The following is a 17769-nucleotide window of genomic DNA, read 5'->3' as shown; positions in this document are numbered from 1 at the left end:
TTTGACCTTATATGGAACCTCCTATCTGAAAATTTGAAAATTCTTAAAAGAATTTAACAAAATCTTGATGTCCCCAATCCTATGTTTTGTATGTTTTTTCCACGTGTCTTGACATACAATGTATCCCTGCAGAGTTTGGTGAAGATCTGAGTATGTAGTTTTTGACCTTATCTGGAACCTCCCATCTGAAAATTTGAAAATTCCTAAAAAATCCGTCCAAAATCTTGTTGACCCGAATCTCTTGTTTTGTACGTTTTTTCCACGTGTCTTGACATCCAATGTATCCCTGCAAAGTTTGGTGAAGATCTGAGTATGTAGTTTTTGACCTTATCTGGAACCGCATTTCTGAAAATTTGAAAATTTTTAAAAAATTCGTCCAAAATCTTGATGTCTCCAATCTCTTGTTTTGTACGTTTTTTCCACGTGTCTTGACATCCAATGTATCCCTGCAAAGTTTGGTGAAGATCTGAGTATGTAGTTTTTGACCTTATATGGAACCTCCTATCTGAAAATTTGAAAATTCTTAAAAAATTCGTCCAAAATCTTGATGTCTCCAATCTCTTGTTTTGTACGTTTTTTCCACGTGTCTCGACCTCCAATGGATCCCTGCAAAGTTTGGTGAAGATCTGAGTATGTCGTTTTTGACCTTATCTGGAACCTCCCATCTGAAAATTTGAAAATTCTTAAAAAATTCGTCGAAAATCTTGATGTCTCCGATCTCTTGTTTTGTACGTTTTTTCCACGTGTCTTGACATGCAAAGTATTCCTGCAAAGTTTGGTGAAGATCTGAGTATGTAGTTTTTGACCTCATCTGGAACCTCCTATCTGAAAATTTGAAAATTCTTAAAAAATTCGTCCAAAATCTTGATGTCTCCAATCTCTTGTTTTGTACGTTTTTTCCACGTGTCTTGACATCCAATGTATCCCTGCAATGTTTGGTGAAGATCTGAGTATGTAGTTTTTGACCTTATCTGGAACCTCCCATCTGAAAATTTGAAAATTCCTAAAAAATCCGTCCAAAATCTTGATGACCCCAATCTCTTGTTTTGTACGTTTTTTCCACGTGTCTTGACATCCAATGTATCCCTGCAAAGTTTGGTGAAGATCTGAGTATGTAGTTTTTGATCTTATCTGGAACCTCCTATCTGAAAATTTGAAAATTCTTAAAAAATTCGTCCAAAATCTTGATGTCTCCAATCTCTTGTTTTGTACGTTTTTTCCACGTGTCTTGATATCCAATGTATCCCTGCAAAGTTTGGTGAAGATCTGAGTATGTCGTTTTTGACCTTATCTGGAACATCCTTTCTGAAAATTTGAAAATTGTTAAAAAATTCGTCCAAAATCTTGATGTCTCCTATCTCTTGTTTTGTACGTTTTTTCCACGTGTCTTGACATCCAATGTATCCCTGCAAAGTTTGGTGAAGATCTGAGTATGTAGTTTTTGACCTTATCTGGAACCTCCCATCTGAAAATTTGAAAATTCTTAAAAAATTCGACCAATATCTTGATGTCTCCAATCTCTTGTTTTGTACGTTTTTTCCACGTGTCTTGACACATAATGTATCCATGCAAAGTTTGGTGAAGATCTGAGTATGTAGTTTTTGACCTTATATGGAACCTCCTATCTGAAAATTTAAAAATTCTTAAAAAATTCGTCCAAAATCTTGATGTCTCCAATCTCTTGTTTTGTACGTTTTTTCCACGTGTCTTGACATCCAATGTATCCCTGCAAAGTTTGGTGAAGATCTGAGTATGTAGTTTTTGACCTTATCTGGAACCTCCCATCTGAAAATTTGAAAATTCCTAAAAAATCCGTCCAAAATCTTGATGACTCCAATCTCTTGTTTTGTACGTTTTTTCCACGTGTCTTGACATTCAATGTATCCCTGCAAAGTTTGGTGAAGATCTGAGTATGTAGTTTTTGACCTTATATGGAACCTCCTTTCTGAAAATTTGAAAATTCTTAAAAAATTCGTCCAAAATCTTGATGACCCCAATCTCTTGTTCTGTACGTTTTTTCCACGTGTCTTGACATCCAATGTATCCCTGCAAAGTTTGGTGAAGATCTGAGTTTGTAGTTTTTGACCTTATATGGAACCTCCTTTCTGAAAATTTGAGAATTCTTAAAAAATTCGTCCAAAATCTTGATGTCTCCAATCTCTTGTTTTGTACGTTTTTTCCACGTGTCTTGACATCCAATGTATCCATGCAAAGTTTGGTGAAGATCTGAGTATGTCGTTTTTGACCTTATCTGGAACCTCCCATCTGAAAATTTGAAAATTCTTAAAAAATTCGTCGAAAATCTTGATGTCTCCAATCTCTTGTTTTGTACGTTTTTTCCACGTGTCTTGACATGCAAAGTATCCCTGCAACGTTTGGTGAAGATCTGAGTATGTAGTTTTTGACCTTATCTGGAACCTCCTATCTGAAAATTTGAAAATTCTTCAAAAATTCGTCGAAAATCTTGATGTCTCCAATCTCTTGTTTTGTACGTTTTTTCCACGTGTCTTGACATCCAATGTATCCCTGCAATGTTTGGTTGAGATCTGAGTATGTAGTTTTTGACCTTATCTGGAACCTCCTATCTGAAAATTTGAAAATTTTTCAAAAATTCGTCCAAAATCTTGATGTCTCCAATCTCTTGTTTTGTACGTTTTTTCCACGTGTCTCGACCTCCAATGTATCCCTGCAAAGTTTGGTGAAGATCTGAGTATGTCGTTTTTGACCTTATCTGGAACATTTTTTCTGAAAATTTGAAAATTCTTAAAAAATTCGTCGAAAATCTTGATGTCTCCAATCTCTTGTTTTGTACGTTTTTTCCACGTGTCTTGACATCCAATGTATCCCTGCAAAGTTTGGTGAAGATCTGAGTATGTAGTTTTTGACCTTATATGGAACCTCCTATCTGAAAATTTGAAAATTCTTAAAAAATTCGTCCAAAATCTTGATGTCACCAATCCTATGTTTTGTATGTTTTTTCCACGTGTCTTGACATCCAATGTATCCATGCAAAGTTTGGTGAAGATCTGAGTATGTCGTTTTTGACCTTATCTGGAACCTCCCATCTGAAAATTTGAAAATTCTTAAAAAATTCGTCGAAAATCTTGATGTCTCCGATCTCTTGTTTTGTACGTTTTTTCCACGTGTCTTGACATGCAAAGTATTCCTGCAAAGTTTGGTGAAGATCTGACTATGTAGTTTTTGACCTCATCTGGAACCTCCTATCTGAAAATTTGAAAATTCTTTAAAAATTCGTCCAAAATATTGATGTCTCCAATCTCTTGTTTTGTACGTTTTTTCCACGTGTCTTGACATCCAATGTATCCCTGCAATGTTTGGTGAAGATCTGAGTATGTAGTTTTTGACCTTATCTGGAACCTCCTATCTGAAAATTTGAAAATTCTTAAAAAATTCGTCCAAAATCTTGATGTCTCCAATCTCTTGTTTTGTACGTTTTTTCCACGTGTCTTGATATCCAATGTATCCCTGCAAAGTTTGGTGAAGATCTGAGTATGTCGTTTTTGACCTTATCTGGAACATCCTTTCTGAAAATTTGAAAATTGTTAAAAAATTCGTCCAAAATCTTGATGTCTCCTATCTCTTGTTTTGTACGTTTTTTCCACGTGTCTTGACATCCAATGTATCCCTGCAAAGTTTGGTGAAGATCTGAGTATGTAGTTTTTGACCTTATCTGGAACCTCCCATCTGAAAATTTGAAAATTCTTAAAAAATTCGACCAAAATCTTGATGTCTCCAATCTCTTCTTTTGTACGTTTTTTCCACGTGTCTTGACACATAATGTATCCATGCAAAGTTTGGTGAAGATCTGAGTATGTAGTTTTTGACCTTATATGGAACCTCCTATCTGAAAATTTGAAAATTCTTAAAAAATTTGACCAAAATCTTGATGTCCCCAATCCTATGTTTTGTATGTTTTTTCCACGTGTCTTGACATCCAATGTATCCCTGCAGAGTTTGGTGAAGATCTGAGTATGTAGTTTTTGACCTTATCTGGAAACTCCCATCTGAAAATTTGAAAATTCTTAAAAAATTCGTCGAAAATCTTGATGTCTCCAATCTCTTGTTTTGTACGTTTTTTCCACGTGTCTTGACATGCAAAGTATCCCTGCAACGTTTGGTGAAGATCTGAGTATGTAGTTTTTGACCTTATCTGGAACCTCCTATCTGAAAATTTGAAAATTCTTAAAAAATTCGTCCAAAATCTTGATGTCTCCAATCTCTTGTTTTGTACGTTTTTTCCACGTGTCTTGACATCCAATGTATCCCTGCAATGTTTGGTGAAGATCTGAGTATGTAGTTTTTGACCTTATATGGAACCTCCTATCTGAAAATTTGAAAATTCTTAAAAAATTCGTCCAAAATCTTGATGTCTCCAATCTCTTGTTTTGTACGTTCTTTCCACGTGTCTTGACATCCAATGTATCCCTGCAATGTTTGGTGAAGATCTGAGTATGTAGTTTTTGACCTTATATGGAACCTCCTATCTGAAAATTTGAAAATTCTTAAAAAAATTTAACAAAATCTTGATGTCCCCAATCCTATGTTTTGTATGATTTTTCCACGTGTCTTGACATACAATGTATCCCTGCAGAGTTTGGTGAAGATCTGAGTATGTAGTTTTTGACCTTATCTGGAACCTCCCATCTGAAAATTTGAAAATTCCTAAAAAATCCGTCCAAAATTTTGTTGACCCCAATCTCTTGTTTTGTACGTTTTTTCCACGTGTCTTGACATCCAATGTATCCCTGCAAAGTTTGGTGAAGATCTGAGTATGTAGTTTTTGACCTTATCTGGAACCGCATTTCTGAAAATTTGAAAATTCTTAAAAAAATCGTCCAAAATCTTGATGTCTCCAATCTCTTGTTTTGTACGTTTTTTCCACGTGTCTTGACATCCAATGTATCCCTGCAAAGTTTGGTGAAGATCTGAGTATGTAGTTTTTGACCTTATCTGGAACCTCCTATCTGAAAATTTGAAAATTCTTAAAAAATTCGTCCAAAATCTTGATGTCTCCAATCTCTTGTTTTGTACGTTTTTTCCACGTGTCTTGATATCCAATGTATCCCTGCAAAGTTTGGTGAAGATCTGAGTACGTCGTTTTTGACCTTATCTGGAACATCCTTTCTGAAAATTTGAAAATTGTTAAAAAATTCGTCCAAAATCTTGATGTCTCCTATCTCTTGTTTTGTACGTTTTTTCCACGTGTCTTGACATCCAATGTATCCCTGCAAAGTTTGGTGAATATCTGAGTATGTAGTTTTTGATCTTATCTGGAACCTCCCATCTGAAAATTTGAAAATTCTTAAAAAATTCGACCAAAATCTTGATGTCTCCAATCTCTTGTTTTGTACGTTTTTTCCACGTGTCTTGACACATAATGTATCCATGCAAAGTTTGGTGAAGATCTGAGTATGTAGTTTTTGACCTTATATGGAACCTCCTATCTGAAAATTTGAAAATTCTTAAAAAATTTGACCAAAATCTTGATGTCCCCAATCCTATGTTTTGTATGTTTTTTCCACGTGTCTTGACATCCAATGTATCCATGCAAAGTTTGGTGAAGATCTGAGTATGTAGTTTTTGACCTTATCTGGAACCTCCCATCTGAAAATTTGAAAATTCTTAAAAAATTCGTCGAAAATCTTGATGTCTCCAATCTCTTGTTTTGTACGTTTTTTCCACGTGTCTTGACATGCAAAGTATCCCTGCAACGTTTGGTGAAGATCTGAGTATGTAGTTTTTGACCTTATCTGGAACCTCCTATCTGAAAATTTGAAAATTCTTAAAAAATTCGTCCAAAATCTTGATGTCTCCAATCTCTTGTTTTGTACGTTTTTTCCACGTGTCTTGACATCCAATGTATCCCTGCAATGTTTGGTGAAGATCTGAGTATGTAGTTTTTGACCTTATATGGAGCCTCCTATCTGAAAATTTGAAAATTCTTAAAAAATTCGTCCAAAATCTTGATGTCTCCAATCTCTTGTTTTGTACGTTCTTTCCACGTGTCTTGACATCCAATGTATCCCTGCAATGTTTGGTGAAGATCTGAGTATGTAGTTTTTGACCTTATATGGAACCTCCTATCTGAAAATTTGAAAATTCTTAAAAGAATTTAACAAAATCTTGATGTCCCCAATCCTATGTTTTGTATGTTTTTTCCACGTGTCTTGACATACAATGTATCCCTGCAGAGTTTGGTGAAGATCTGAGTATGTAGTTTTTGACCTTATCTGGAACCTCCCATCTGAAAATTTGAAAATTCCTAAAAAATCCGTCCAAAATCTTGTTGACCCGAGTCTCTTGTTTTGTACGTTTTTTCCACGTGTCTTGACATCCAATGTATCCCTGCAAAGTTTGGTGAAGATCTGAGTATGTAGTTTTTGACCTTATCTGGAACCGCATTTCTGAAAATTTGAAAATTTTTAAAAAAATCGTCCAAAATCTTGATGTCTCCAATCTCTTGTTTTGTACGTTTTTTCCACGTGTCTTGACATCCAATGTATCCCTGCAAAGTTTGGTGAAGATCTGAGTATGTAGTTTTTGACCTTATATGGAACCTCCTATCTGAAAATTTGAAAATTCTTAAAAAATTCGTCCAAAATCTAGATGTCTCCAATCTCTTGTTTTGTACGTTTTTTCCACGTGTCTCGACCTCCAATGGATCCCTGCAAAGTTTGGTGAAGATCTGAGTATGTAGTTTTTGACCTTATCTGGAACCTCCCATCTGAAAATTTGAAAATTCTTAAAAAATTCGTCGAAAATCTTGATGTCTCCGATCTCTTGTTTTGTACGTTTTTTCCACGTGCCTTGACATGCAAAGTATTCCTGCAAAGTTTGGTGAAGATCTGAGTATGTAGTTTTTGACCTCATCTGGAACCTCCTATCTGAAAATTTGAAAATTCTTAAAAAATTCGTCCAAAATCTTGATGTCTCCAATCTCTTGTTTTGTACGTTTTTTCCACGTGTCTTGACATCCAATGTATCCCTGCAAAGTTTGGTGAAGATCTGAGTATGTAGTTTTTGACCTTATATGGAACCTCCTATCTGAAAATTTGAAAATTCTTAAAAAATTCGTCCAAAATCTTGATGTCTCCAATCTCTTGTTTTGTACGTTTTTTCCACGTGTCTTGATATCCAATGTATCCCTGCAAAGTTTGGTGAAGATCTGAGTATGTCGTTTTTGACCTTATCTGGAACATCCTTTCTGAAAATTTGAAAATTGTTAAAAAATTCGTCCAAAATCTTGATGTCTCCTATCTCTTGTTTTGTACGTTTTTTCCACGTGTCTTGACATCCAATGTATCCCTGCAAAGTTTGGTGAAGATCTGAGTATGTAGTTTTTGACCTTATCTGGAACCTCCCATCTGAAAATTTGAAAATTCTTAAAAAATTCGACCAAAATCTTGATGTCTCCAATCTCTTGTTTTGTACGTTTTTTCCACGTGTCTTGACACATAATGTATCCATGCAAAGTTTGGTGAAGATCTGAGTATGTAGTTTTTGACCTTATATGGAACCTCCTATCTGAAAATTTGAAAATTCTTAAAAAATTCGTCCAAAATCTTGATGTCTCCAATCTCTTGTTTTGTACGTTTTTTCCACGTGTCTTGACATCCAATGTATCCCTGCAAAGTTTGGTGAAGATCTGAGTATGTAGTTTTTGACCTTATCTGGAACCTCCCATCTGAAAATTTGAAAATTCCTAAAAAATCCGTCCAAAATCTTGATGACCACAATCTCTTGTTTTGTACGTTTTTTCCACGTGTCTTGACATTCAATGTATCCCTGCAAAGTTTGGTGAAGATCTGAGTATGTAGTTTTTGACCTTATATGGAACCTCCTTTCTGAAAATTTGAAAATTCTTAAAAAATTCGTCCAAAATCTTGAAGACCCCAATCTCTTGTTTTGTACGTTTTTTCCACGTGTCTTGACATCCAATGTATCCCTGCAAAGTTTGGTGAAGATCTGAGGATGTAGTTTTTGACCTTATATGGAACCTCCTTTCTGAAAATTTGAGAATTCTTAAAAAATTCGTCCAAAATCTTGATGTCTCCAATCTCTTGTTTTGTACGTTTTTTCCACGTGTCTTGACATCCAATGTATCCATGCAAAGTTTGGTGAAGATCTGAGTATGTCGTTTTTGACCTTATCTGGAACCTCCCATCCGAAAATTTGAAAATTCTTAAAAAATTCGTCGAAAATCTTGATGTCTCCAATCTCTTGTTTTGTACGTTTTTTCCACGTGTCTTGACATGCAAAGTATCCCTGCAACGTTTGGTGAAGATCTGAGTATGTAGTTTTTGACCTTATCTGGAACCTCCTATCTGAAAATTTGAAAATTCTTCAAAAATTCGTCGAAAATCTTGATGTCTCCAATCTCTTGCTTTGTACGTTTTTTCCACGTGTCTTGACATCCAATGTATCCCTGCAATGTTTGGTGGAGATCTGAGTATGTAGTTTTTGACCTTATCTGGAACCTTTTATCTGAAAATTTGAAAATTCTTCAAAAATTCGTCCAAAATCTTGATGTCTCCAATCTCTTGTTTTGTACGTTTTTTCCACGTGTCTCGACCTCCAATGTATCCCTGCAGAGTTTGGTGAAGATCTGAGTATGTAGTTTTTGACCTTATCTGGAACCTCCCATCTGAAAATTTGAAAATTCCTAAAAAATCCGTCCAAAATTTTGTTGACCCCAATCTCTTGTTTTGTACGTTTTTTCCACGTGTCTTGACATCCAATGTATCCCTGCAAAGTTTGGTGAAGATCTGAGTATGTAGTTTTTGACCTTATCTGGAACCGCATTTCTGAAAATTTGAAAATTCTTAAAAAAATCGTCCAAAATCTTGATGTCTCCAATCTCTTGTTTTGTACGTTTTTTCCACGTGTCTTGACATCCAATGTATCCCTGCAAAGTTTGGTGAAGATCTGAGTATGTAGTTTTTGACCTTATCTGGAACCTCCTATCTGAAAATTTGAAAATTCTTAAAAAATTCGTCCAAAATCTTGATGTCTCCAATCTCTTGTTTTGTACGTTTTTTCCACGTGTCTTGATATCCAATGTATCCCTGCAAAGTTTGGTGAAGATCTGAGTACGTCGTTTTTGACCTTATCTGGAACATCCTTTCTGAAAATTTGAAAATTGTTAAAAAATTCGTCCAAAATCTTGATGTCTCCTATCTCTTGTTTTGTACGTTTTTTCCACGTGTCTTGACATCCAATGTATCCCTGCAAAGTTTGGTGAAGATCTGAGTATGTAGTTTTTGACCTTATCTGGATCCTCCCATCTGAAAATTTGAAAATTCTTAAAAAATTCGACCAAAATCTTGATGTCTCCAATCTCTTGTTTTGTACGTTTTTTCCACGTGTCTTGACACATAATGTATCCATGCAAAGTTTGGTGAAGATCTGAGTATGTAGTTTTTGACCTTATATGGAACCTCCTATCTGAAAATTTGAAAATTCTTAAAAAATTTGACCAAAATCTTGATGTCCCCAATCCTATGTTTTGTATGTTTTTTCCACGTGTCTTGACATCCAATGTATCCATGCAAAGTTTGGTGAAGATCTGAGTATGTAGTTTTTGACCTTATCTGGAACCTCCCATCTGAAAATTTGAAAATTCTTAAAAAATTCGTCGAAAATCTTGATGTCTCCAATCTCTTGTTTTGTACGTTTTTTCCACGTGTCTTGACATGCAAAGTATCCCTGCAACGTTTGGTGAAGATCTGAGTATGTAGTTTTTGACCTTATCTGGAACCTCCTATCTGAAAATTTGAAAATTCTTCAAAAATTCGTCCAAAATCTTGATGTCTCCAATCTCTTGTTTTGTACGTTTTTTCCACGTGTCTTGACATCCAATGTATCCCTGCAATGTTTGGTGAAGATCTGAGTATGTAGTTTTTGACCTTATATGGAGCCTCCTATCTGAAAACTTGAAAATTCTTAAAAAATTCGTCCAAAATCTTGATGTCTCCAATCTCTTGTTTTGTACGTTCTTTCCACGTGTCTTGACATCCAATGTATCCCTGCAATGTTTGGTGAAGATCTGAGTATGTAGTTTTTGACCTTATATGGAACCTCCTATCTGAAAATTTGAAAATTCTTAAAAGAATTTAACAAAATCTTGATGTCCCCAATCCTATGTTTTGTATGTTTTTTCCACGTGTCTTGACATACAATGTATCCCTGCAGAGTTTGGTGAAGATCTGAGTATGTAGTTTTTGACCTTATCTGGAACCTCCCATCTGAAAATTTGAAAATTCCTAAAAAATCCGTCCAAAATCTTGTTGACCCGAATCTCTTGTTTTGTACGTTTTTTCCACGTGTCTTGACATCCAATGTATCCCTGCAAAGTTTGGTGAAGATCTGAGTATGTAGTTTTTGACCTTATCTGGAACCGCATTTCTGAAAATTTGAAAATTTTTAAAAAAATCGTCCAAAATCTTGATGTCTCCAATCTCTTGTTTTGTACGTTTTTTCCACGTGTCTTGACATCCAATGTATCCCTGCAAAGTTTGGTGAAGATCTGAGTATGTAGTTTTTGACCTTATATGGAACCTCCTATCTGAAAATTTGAAAATTCTTAAAAAATTCGTCCAAAATCTTGATGTCTCCAATCTCTTGTTTTGTACGTTTTTTCCACGTGTCTCGACCTCCAATGGATCCCTGCAAAGTTTGGTGAAGATCTGAGTATGTCGTTTTTGACCTTATCTGGAACCTCCCATCTGAAAATTTGAAAATTCTTAAAAAATTCGTCGAAAATCTTGATGTCTCCGATCTCTTGTTTTGTACGTTTTTTCCACGTGTCTTGACATGCAAAGTATTCCTGCAAAGTTTGGTGAAGATCTGAGTATGTAGTTTTTGACCTCATCTGGAACCTCCTATCTGAAAATTTGAAAATTCTTAAAAAATTCGTCCAAAATCTTGATGTCTCCAATCTCTTGTTTTGTACGTTTTTTCCACGTGTCTTGACATCCAATGTATCCCTGCAAAGTTTGGTGAAGATCTGAGTATGTAGTTTTTGACCTTATATGGAACCTCCTATCTGAAAATTTGAAAATTCTTAAAAAATTCGTCCAAAATCTTGATGTCTCCAATCTCTTGTTTTGTACGTTTTTTCCACGTGTCTTGATATCCAATGTATCCCTGCAAAGTTTGGTGAAGATCTGAGTATGTCGTTTTTGACCTTATCTGGAACATCCTTTCTGAAAATTTGAAAATTGTTAAAAAATTCGTCCAAAATCTTGATGTCTCCTATCTCTTGTTTTGTACGTTTTTTCCACGTGTCTTGACATCCAATGTATCCCTGCAAAGTTTGGTGAAGATCTAAGTATGTCGTTTTTGACCTTATCTGGAACCTCCCATCTGAAAATTTGAAAATTCTTAAAAAATTCGACCAAAATCTTGATGTCTCCAATCTCTTGTTTTGTACGTTTTTTCCACGTGTCTTGACACATAATGTATCCATGCAAAGTTTGGTGAAGATCTGAGTATGTAGTTTTTGACCTTATATGGAACCTCCTATCTGAAAATTTGAAAATTCTTAAAAAATTCGTCCAAAATCTTGATGTCTCCAATCTCTTGTTTTGTACGTTTTTTCCACGTGTCTTGACATCCAATGTATCCCTGCAAAGTTTGGTGAAGATCTGAGTATGTAGTTTTTGACCTTATCTGGAACCTCCCATCTGAAAATTTGAAAATTCCTAAAAAATCCGTCCAAAATCTTGATGACCACAATCTCTTGTTTTGTACGTTTTCTCCACGTGTCTTGACATTCAATGTATCCCTGCAAAGTTTGGTGAAGATCTGAGTATGTAGTTTTTGACCTTATATGGAACCTCCTTTCTGAAAATTTGAAAATTCTTAAAAAATTCGTCCAAAATCTTGAAGACCCCAATCTCTTGTTTTGTACGTTTTTTCCACGTGTCTTGACATCCAATGTATCCCTGCAAAGTTTGGTGAAGATCTGAGTATGTAGTTTTTGACCTTATATGGAACCTCCTTTCTGAAAATTTGAGAATTCTTAAAAAATTCGTCCAAAATCTTGATGTCTCCAATCTCTTGTTTTGTACGTTTTTTCCACGTGTCTTGACATCCAATGTATCCATGCAAAGTTTGGTGAAGATCTGAGTATGTCGTTTTTGACCTTATCTGGAACCTCCCATCCGAAAATTTGAAAATTCTTAAAAAATTCGTCGAAAATCTTGATGTCTCCAATCTCTTGTTTTGTACGTTTTTTCCACGTGTCTTGACATGCAAAGTATCCCTGCAACGTTTGGTGAAGATCTGAGTATGTAGTTTTTGACCTTATCTGGAACCTCCTATCTGAAAATTTGAAAATTCTTCAAAAATTCGTCGAAAATCTTGATGTCTCCAATCTCTTGCTTTGTACGTTTTTTCCACGTGTCTTGACATCCAATGTATCCCTGCAATGTTTGGTGGAGATCTGAGTATGTAGTTTTTGACCTTATCTGGAACCTCCTATCTGAAAATTTGAAAATTCTTCAAAAATTCGTCCAAAATCTTGATGTCTCCAATCTCTTGTTTTGTACGTTTTTTCCACGTGTCTCGACCTCCAATGTATCCCTGCAAAGTTAGTGAAGATCTGAGTATGTCGTTTTTGACCTTATCTGGAACATCCTTTCTGAAAATTTGAAAATTCTTAAAAAATTCGTCGAAAATCTTGATGTCTCCAATCTCTAGTTTTGTACGTTTTTTCCACGTTTCTTGACATCCAATGTATCCCTGCAAAGTTTGGTGAAGATCTGAGTATGTAGTTTTTGACCTTATATGGAACCTCCTTTCTGAAAATTTGAAAATTCTCAAAAAATTCGTCCATAATCTTGATGTCTCCAATCTCTTGTTTTGTACGTTTTTTCCACGTGTCTTGACATCCAATGTATCCCTGCAAAGTTTGGTGAAGATCTGAGCATGTAGTTTTTGACCTTATATGGAACCTCCTATCTGAAAATTTGAAAATTCTTAAAAAATTCGTCGAAAATCTTGATGTCACCAATCCTATGTTTTGTATGTTTTTTCCACGTGTCTTGACATCCAATGTATCCATGCAAAGTTTGGTGAAGATCTGAGTATGTCGTTTTTGACCTTATCTGGAACCTCCCATCTGAAAATTTGAAAATTCTTAAAAAATTCGTCGAAAATCTTGGTCTCCGATCTCTTGTTTTGTACGTTTTTTCCACGTGTCTTGACATGCAAAGTATTCCTGCAAAGTTTGGTGAAGATCTGAGTATGTAGTTTTTGACCTTATCTGGAACCTCCTATCTGAAAATTTGAAAATTCTTAAAAAAATCCTCCAAAATCTTGATGTCTCCAATCTCTTGTTTTGTACGTTTTTTCCACGTGTCTTGATATCCAATGTATCCCTGCAAAGTTTGGTGAAGATCTGAGTATGTCGTTTTTGACCTTATCTGGAACATCCTTTCTGAAAATTTGAAAATTGTTAAAAAATTCGTCCAAAATCTTGATGTTTCCTATCTCTTGTTTTGTACGTTTTTTCCACGTGTCTTGACATCCAATGTATCCCTGCAAAGTTTGGTGAAGATCTGAGTATGTAGTTTTTGACCTTATCTGGAACCTCCCATCTGAAAATTTGAAAATTCTTAAAAAATTCGACCAAAATCTTGATGTCTTCAATCTCTTGTTTTGTACGTTTTTTCCACGTGTCTTGACACATAATGTATCCCTGCAAAGTTTGGTGAAGATCTGAGTATGTAGTTTTTGACCTTATATGGAACCTCCTATCTGAAAATTTGAAAATTCTTAAAAAATTTGACCAAAATCTTGATGTCCCCAATCCTATGTTTTGTATGTTTTTTCCACGTGTCTTGACATCCAATGTATCCCTGCAGAGTTTGGTGAAGATCTGAGTATGTAGTTTTTGACCTTATCTGGAACCTCCCATCTGAAAATTTGAAAATTCTTAAAAAAATCGTCGAAAATCTTGATGTCTCCAATCTCTTGTTTTGTACGTTTTTTCCACGTGTCTTGACATGCAAAGTATCCCTGAAACGTTTGGTGAAGATCTGAGTATGTAGTTTTTGACCTTATCTGGAACCTCCTATCTGAAAATTTGAAAATTCTTAAAAAAATCCTCCAAAATCTTGATGTCTCCAATCTCTTGTTTTGTACGTTTTTTCCACGTGTCTTGACATCCAATGTATCCCTGCAATGTTTGGTGAAGATCTGAGTATGTAGTTTTTGACCTTATATGGAACCTCCTATCTGAAAATTTGAAAATTCTTAAAAAATTCGTCCAAAATCTTGATGTCTCCAATCTCTTGTTTTGTACGTTCTTTCCACGTGTCTTGACATCCAATGTAACCCTGCAATGTTTGGTGAAGATCTGAGTATGTAGTTTTTGACCTTATATGGAACCTCCCATCTGAAAATTTGAAAATTCTTAAAAAAATTTAACAAAATCTTGATGTCCCAAATCCTATGTTTTGTATGTTTTTTCCACGTGTCTTGACATACAATGTATCCCTGCAGAGTTTGGTGAAGATCTGAGTATGTAGTTTTTGACCTTATCTGGAACCTCCCATCTGAAAATTTGAAAATTCCTAAAAAATCCGTCCAAAATCTTGTTGACCCCAATCTCTTGTTTTGTACGTTTTTTCCACGTGTCTTGACATCCAATGTATCCCTGCAAAGTTTGGTGAAGATCTGAGTATGTAGTTTTTGACCTTATCTGGAACCACATTTCTGAAAATTTGAAAATTCTTTAAAAAATCGTCCAAAATCTTGATGTCTCCAATCTCTTGTTTTGTACGGTTTTTCCACGTGTCTTGACATCCAATGTATCCCTGCAAAGTTTGGTGAAGATCTGAGTATGTAGTTTTTGACCTTATCTGGAACCTCCTATCTGAAAATTTGAAAATTCTTAAAAAATTCGTCCAAAATCTTGATGTCTCCAATCTCTTGTTTTGTACGTTTTTTCCACGTGTCTTGACATCCAATGTATCCCTGCAAAGTTTGGTGAAGATCTGAGTTTGTCGTTTTTGACCTTATCTGGAACATCCTTTCTGAAAATTTGAAAATTGTTAAAAAATTCGTCCAAAATCTTGATGTCTCCTATCTCTTGTTTTGTACGTTTTTTCCACGTGTCTTGACATCCAATGTATCCCTGCAAAGTTTGGTGAAGATCTGAGTATGTAGTTTTTGACCTTATCTGGAACCTCCCATCTGAAAATTTGAAAAATCTTAAAAAATTCGACCAAAATCTTGATGTCTCCAATCTCTTGTTTTGTACGTTTTTTCCACGTGTCTTGACACATAATGTATCCATGCAAAGTTTGGTGAAGATCTGAGTATGTAGTTTTTGACCTTATCTGGAACCTCCCATCTGAAAATTTGAAAATTCCTAAAAAATCCGTCCAAAATCTTGATGACCACAATCTCTTGTTTTGTACGTTTTTTCCACGTGTCTTGACATTCAATGTATCCCTGCAAAGTTTGGTGAAGATCTGAGTATGTAGTTTTTGACCTTATATGGAACCTCCTTTCTGAAAATTTGAAAATTCTTAAAAAATTCGTCCAAAATCTTGAAGACCCCAATCTCTTGTTTTGTACGTTTTTTCCACGTGTCTTGACATCCAATGTATCCCTGCAAAGTTTGGTGAAGATCTGAGTATGTAGTTTTTGACCTTATATGGAACCTCCTTTCTGAAAATTTGAGAATTCTTAAAAAATTCGTCCAAAATCTTGATGTCTCCAATCTCTTGTTTTGTACGTTTTTTCCACGTGTCTTGACATCCAATGTATCCATGCAAAGTTTGGTGAAGATCTGAGTATGTCGTTTTTGACCTTATCTGGAACCTCCCATCCGAAAATTTGAAAATTCTTAAAAAATTCGTCGAAAATCTTGATGTCTCCAATCTCTTGTTTTGTACGTTTTTTCCACGTGTCTTGACATGCAAAGTATCCCTGCAACGTTTGGTGAAGATCTGAGTATGTAGTTTTTGACCTTATCTGGAACCTCCTATCTGAAAATTTGAAAATTCTTCAAAAATTCGTCGAAAATCTTGATGTCTCCAATCTCTTGCTTTGTACGTTTTTTCCACGTGTCTTGACATCCAATGTATCCCTGCAATGTTTGGTGGAGATCTGAGTATGTAGTTTTTGACCTTATCTGGAACCTCCTATCTGAAAATTTGAAAATTCTTCAAAAATTCGTCCAAAATCTTGATGTCTCCAATCTCTTGTTTTGTACGTTTTTTCCACGTGTCTCGACCTCCAATGTATCCCTGCAAAGTTAGTGAAGATCTGAGTATGTCGTTTTTGACCTTATCTGGAACATCCTTTCTGAAAATTTGAAAATTCTTAAAAAATTCGTCGAAAATCTTGATGTCTCCAATCTCTAGTTTTGTACGTTTTTTCCACGTTTCTTGACATCCAATGTATCCCTGCAAAGTTTGGTGAAGATCTGAGTATGTAGTTTTTGACCTTATATGGAACCTCCTTTCTGAAAATTTGAAAATTCTCAAAAAATTCGTCCATAATCTTGATGTCTCCAATCTCTTGTTTTGTACGTTTTTTCCACGTGTCTTGACATCCAATGTATCCCTGCAAAGTTTGGTGAAGATCTGAGCATGTAGTTTTTGACCTTATATGGAACCTCCTATCTGAAAATTTGAAAATTCTTAAAAAATTCGTCGAAAATCTTGATGTCACCAATCCTATGTTTTGTATGTTTTTTCCACGTGTCTTGACATCCAATGTATCCATGCAAAGTTTGGTGAAGATCTGAGTATGTCGTTTTTGACCTTATCTGGAACCTCCCATCTGAAAATTTGAAAATTCTTAAAAAATTCGTCGAAAATCTTGGTCTCCGATCTCTTGTTTTGTACGTTTTTTCCACGTGTCTTGACATGCAAAGTATTCCTGCAAAGTTTGGTGAAGATCTGAGTATGTAGTTTTTGACCTTATCTGGAACCTCCTATCTGAAAATTTGAAAATTCTTAAAAAAATCCTCCAAAATCTTGATGTCTCCAATCTCTTGTTTTGTACGTTTTTTCCACGTGTCTTGATATCCAATGTATCCCTGCAAAGTTTGGTGAAGATCTGAGTATGTCGTTTTTGACCTTATCTGGAACATCCTTTCTGAAAATTTGAAAATTGTTAAAAAATTCGTCCAAAATCTTGATGTTTCCTATCTCTTGTTTTGTACGTTTTTTCCACGTGTCTTGACATCCAATGTATCCCTGCAAAGTTTGGTGAAGATCTGAGTATGTAGTTTTTGACCTTATCTGGAACCTCCCATCTGAAAATTTGAAAATTCTTAAAAAATTCGACCAAAATCTTGATGTCTTCAATCTCTTGTTTTGTACGTTTTTTCCACGTGTCTTGACACATAATGTATCCCTGCAAAGTTTGGTGAAGATCTGAGTATGTAGTTTTTGACCTTATATGGAACCTCCTATCTGAAAATTTGAAAATTCTTAAAAAATTTGACCAAAATCTTGATGTCCCCAATCCTATGTTTTGTATGTTTTTTCCACGTGTCTTGACATCCAATGTATCCCTGCAGAGTTTGGTGAAGATCTGAGTATGTAGTTTTTGACCTTATCTGGAACCTCCCATCTGAAAATTTGAAAATTCTTAAAAAAATCGTCGAAAATCTTGATGTCTCCAATCTCTTGTTTTGTACGTTTTTTCCACGTGTCTTGACATGCAAAGTATCCCTGAAACGTTTGGTGAAGATCTGAGTATGTAGTTTTTGACCTTATCTGG

Source organism: Lepisma saccharinum, chromosome 24 (assembly GCF_977018435.1).
Source record: "Lepisma saccharinum chromosome 24, izLepSacc3.1, whole genome shotgun sequence".
In the NCBI taxonomy this organism is placed as follows: domain Eukaryota; kingdom Metazoa; phylum Arthropoda; class Insecta; order Zygentoma; family Lepismatidae; genus Lepisma; species Lepisma saccharinum.
The sequence above is the reverse complement of the archived record's forward strand: the minus strand, read 5'-3'. Positions refer to the sequence as shown.